This window comes from Schistocerca americana, unplaced genomic scaffold (genome assembly GCF_021461395.2).
Source record: "Schistocerca americana isolate TAMUIC-IGC-003095 unplaced genomic scaffold, iqSchAmer2.1 HiC_scaffold_197, whole genome shotgun sequence".
NCBI lineage: Eukaryota > Metazoa > Arthropoda > Insecta > Orthoptera > Acrididae > Schistocerca > Schistocerca americana.
This window is the reverse complement of record NW_025725903.1, coordinates 75,001-80,000: the sequence shown is the minus strand read 5'-3', so window position 1 is coordinate 80,000 and position 5,000 is coordinate 75,001. Positions and strand designations below refer to the sequence as shown.

Genomic DNA, 5,000 nt, shown 5'->3' with positions numbered 1-5,000 from the left:
TATGTCGTACCTTAACCTAACCTATGTCGTACCTTAACCTAACCTATGTCGTACCTTAACCTAACCTATGTCGTACCTTAACCTAACCTATGTCGTACCTTAACCTAACCTATGTCGTACCTTAACCTAACCTATGTCGTACCTTAACCTAACCTATGTCGTACCTTAACCTAACCTATGTCGTACCTTAACCTAACCTATGTCGTACCTTAACCTAACCTATGTCGTACCTTAACCTAACCTATGTCGTACCTTAACCTAACCTATGTCGTACCTTAACCTAACCTATGTCGTACCTTAACCTAACCTATGTCGTACCTTAACCTAACCTATGTCGTACCTTAACCTAACCTATGTCGTACCTTAACCTAACCTATGTCGTACCTTAACCTAACCTATGTCGTACCTTAACCTAACCTATGTCGTACCTTAACCTAACCTATGTCGTACCTTAACCTAACCTATGTCGTACCTTAACCTAACCTATGTCGTACCTTAACCTAACCTATGTCGTACCTTAACCTAACCTATGTCGTACCTTAACCTAACCTATGTCGTACCTTAACCTAACCTATGTCGTACCTTAACCTAACCTATGTCGTACCTTAACCTAACCTATGTCGTACCTTAACCTAACCTATGTCGTACCTTAACCTAACCTATGTCGTACCTTAACCTAACCTATGTCGTACCTTAACCTAACCTGTATTGCGCCTTAACCTAACCTGTATTGCGCCTTAACCTAACCTGTATTGCGCCTTAACGTAACCTGTATTGCGCCTTAACGTAACCTGTATTGCGCCTTAACGTAACCTGTATTGCGCCTTAACGTAACCTGTATTGCGCCTTAACGTAACCTGTATTGCGCCTTAACGTAACCTGTATTGCGCCTTAACGTAACCTGTATTGCGCCTTAACGTAACCTGTATTGCGCCTTAACGTAACCTGTATTGCGCCTTAACGTAACCTGTATTGCGCCTTAACGTAACCTGTATTGCGCCTTAACGTAACCTGTATTGCGCCTTAACGTAACCTGTATTGCGCCTTAACGTAACCTGTATTGCGCCTTAACGTAACCTGTATTGCGCCTTAACGTAACCTGTATTGCGCCTTAACGTAACCTGTATTGCGCCTTAACGTAACCTGTATTGCGCCTTAACGTAACCTGTATTGCGCCTTAACGTAACCTGCATTGCGCCTTAACGTAACCTGCATTGCGCCTTAACGTAACCTGTATTGCGCCTTAACGTAACCTGTATTGCGCCTTAACGTAACCTGTATTGCGCCTTAACGTAACCTGTATTGCGCCTTAACGTAACCTGTATTGCGCCTTAACGTAACCTGTATTGCGCCTTAACGTAACCTGTATTGCGCCTTAACGTAACCTGTATTGCGCCTTAACGTAACCTGTATTGCGCCTTAACGTAACCGATATTGCGCCTTAACGTAACCTATATTGCGCCGTAACGTAACCTATATTGCGCCGTAACGTAACCCACATTGCCCCTTAACGTAACCCACATTGCCCCTTAACGTAACCCACATTGCCCCTTAACGTAACCCAACACACGTTGGGCCTTAACCCAACACACGTTGGGCCTTAACCCAACACACGTTGGGCCTTAACCCAACACACGTTGGGCCTTAACCCAACACACGTTGGGCCTTAACCCAACACACGTTGGGCCTTAACCCAACACACGTTGGGCCTTAACCCAACACACGTTGGGCCTTAACCCAACACACGTTGGGCCTTAACCCAACACACGTTGGGCCTTAACCCAACACACGTTGGGCCTTAACCCAACACACGTTGGGCCTTAACCTGCTCTGTAATTGTCATACGACGCGTTAAATTAGTGTAGTGTTGCCTAACTGCAACCCCCGCAATATAGTTTGCTACTCGCACTGCCCGGTCCCCAGTGTATCGCTTCATGTTAAACACCTTGCAGCTATACACTGTAATGTGGATGGCAGCAGGACGTACATGCTCAATGCCCTTTGCAGTTGTTCATTGGCATTTGCAGTTGTTCATTGGCATTCGCATGTGCGAAGCACTTAGCCTACGCTGTGGTACGGCCTGTGTCAACTGTCCGCTGATGTTGTACGTCCAAATCACACACTGTACTGCACATTGGTCCTCATGTACTGAATGATACATCGTGGTACATGTGACCGTACAACGACTGCGCCAACAACGGCGAACCATGCGGTCCAAATGTTGTGCACTCAGCTACGTGTCGTCTCCCTATAAGAGCTGGATTGCAGTGTGGTATGCCCTGGATGGCGATCAGCATGAGCCGTCTGTTGATGTAGTGGCGCGTGTTGTCAGACGTAGTCGTCTCTTCTCACACACCGTGATAGCATGGTGCACTGCGTTCCACATCTGCGACATGCGACAGAGGCCGGTTGACAGTCGTTCGCGCAATGGACATCGCATACGTACGGGGGCCACCTTCCACGTGTTCGCGAAGCGTGCACATGTTGTTGCGTGTATGTGGGCAGACATAGTGTGTCGTGACACCTGACACAGGCATGCAACAATCGTTGAATTTGCAAATGGCGATGGACGCCTACGTTTGCTGGTGACGTTATGCAAATGAACAACTGGTAAACCGTTGTGGTGCGGTTGTTCTCGCTAGAGGTGAATCAGTGATGGCGACGATCGGTTGAGCTACCAACCGGTTGTTCCAGCGATACCCACCATGCCCACGAACGTGAATGGCATCTGGGTGTGAAGCGATACGCGGCGGTGGCTGGGTGGGACCGTCCCCGGCCGGTGAGGGGGGGCCTCCCGGCGTGCTGGCCGCGCGGTGCGTGGGCGCACGCGCTACAGCCGGCTGGTGGGGGCGGCCAGTGGCAGGCGCGCCGGCCGACGGAGGCGGCAGGCGGCGCAGCTGCGCGCCGGCGCACCCTGCACGCGGCGCCGTGCGGCCAAAGTAGGTCCTCGCGGGCCCGGTGCGAAGCGCGGTGGACATCTGCAGTGTGCTGGTCCGATTGAGGACTGTGTGCGCTGAGGATGCGCCGCCGCCCGGCGCTCGGCGCCGCGACGCCGTCTGCTGCTCGGTCGCCTCTGCGGTTCTCGCAGGTGGTTTGTATCGCAGCTGTGCGGACGTGTTGGCGCGTGCGCTGTGCTGGGAGAGTTCGCTTCGGCACCCAAGTGGGGCTTTTGTCCTTCTGTGGCGCTGGCGTTGGAGCTGCCGGTCACCGTAGGTGGCGCGTGTTGTCTCCCGCCGGCAATGCCACGACAGCACGCTCCCGGGCCTCTGTCGGCAGCGGCAAGCTCAGTTGGGAGCACGGGTGGTCGCACCTAAAGCGTCTACTCGCCAAACTCCGGGCGATTGCGCCTCTCTCGAACCCGACCAAGTACTTAGGACGGCGCTGCGCGCCGCCGGGACCTGAGAGGGTTTCGAGGTGTATTGTGCAGGGGAGCTCAGCCTCCTCCTGTTTGCAGAATAATTGAGCGGACGCTTGCGTGTTCGCGCGGGCCCCCGGGACACACTCCCGGGCGGCCGGCTGCTCAGCTCTAGTTGACGCAGCTCCCTGGTTGATCCTGCCAGTAGTCATATGCTTGTCTCAAAGATTAAGCCATGCATGTCTCAGTACAAGCCGCATTAAGGTGAAACCGCGAATGGCTCATTAAATCAGTTATGGTTCCTTAGATCGTACCCACGTTACTTGGATAACTGTGGTAATTCTAGAGCTAATACATGCAAACAGAGTCCCGACCAGAGATGGAAGGGACGCTTTTATTAGATCAAAACCAATCGGTCGGCTCGTCCGGTCCGTTTGCCTTGGTGACTCTGAATAACTTTGGGCTGATCGCACGGTCCTCGTACCGGCGACGCATCTTTCAAATGTCTGCCTTATCAACTGTCGATGGTAGGTTCTGCGCCTACCATGGTTGTAACGGGTAACGGGGAATCAGGGTTCGATTCCGGAGAGGGAGCCTGAGAAACGGCTACCACATCCAAGGAAGGCAGCAGGCGCGCAAATTACCCACTCCCGGCACGGGGAGGTAGTGACGAAAAATAACGATACGGGACTCATCCGAGGCCCCGTAATCGGAATGAGTACACTTTAAATCCTTTAACGAGTATCTATTGGAGGGCAAGTCTGGTGCCAGCAGCCGCGGTAATTCCAGCTCCAATAGCGTATATTAAAGTTGTTGCGGTTAAAAAGCTCGTAGTTGGATTTGTGTCCCACGCTGTTGGTTCACCGCCCGTCGGTGTTTAACTGGCATGTATCGTGGGACGTCCTGCCGGTGGGGCGAGCCGAAGGCGTGCGACGCGCCTCGTGCGTGCTCGTGCGTCCCGAGGCGGACCCCGTTGCAATCCTACCAGGGTGCTCTTGAGTGAGTGTCTCGGTGGGCCGGCACGTTTACTTTGAACAAATTAGAGTGCTTAAAGCAGGCAAGCCCGCCTGAATACTGTGTGCATGGAATAATGGAATAGGACCTCGGTTCTATTTTGTTGGTTTTCGGAACCCGAGGTAATGATTAATAGGGACAGGCGGGGGCATTCGTATTGCGACGTTAGAGGTGAAATTCTTGGATCGTCGCAAGACGAACAGAAGCGAAAGCATTTGCCAAGTATGTTTTCATTAATCAAGAACGAAAGTTAGAGGTTCGAAGGCGATCAGATACCGCCCTAGTTCTAACCATAAACGATGCCAGCCAGCGATCCGCCGCAGTTCCTCCGATGACTCGGCGGGCAGCCTCCGGGAAACCAAAGCTTTTGGGTTCCGGGGGAAGTATGGTTGCAAAGCTGAAACTTAAAGGAATTGACGGAAGGGCACCACCAGGAGTGGAGCCTGCGGCTTAATTTGACTCGACACGGGAAACCTCACCAGGCCCGGACACCGGAAGGATTGACAGATTGATAGCTCTTTCTTGATTCGGTGGGTGGTGGTGCATGGCCGTTCTTAGTTGGTGGAGCGATTTGTCTGGTTAATTCCGATAACGAACGAGACTCTAGCCTGCTAACTAGTCGCGTGACATC

The 5,000-nt window shown here is 52.3% G+C and overlaps 1 non-coding gene across 1 annotated transcript in view; it reads left to right on the top strand.

Annotated features, from left to right (window-relative positions):
* The first annotated feature begins 3,540 nt into the window (after positions 1 to 3,540).
* The window catches only part of LOC124573851, a 1,910-nt gene continuing 450 nt past the window's right edge, over positions 3,541 to 5,000 (top strand). The window contains exon 1 of the ribosomal RNA XR_006972185.1: positions 3,541 to 5,000. This exon is cut by the window's right edge and continues 450 nt beyond it. This is a non-coding gene — a ribosomal RNA (small subunit ribosomal RNA).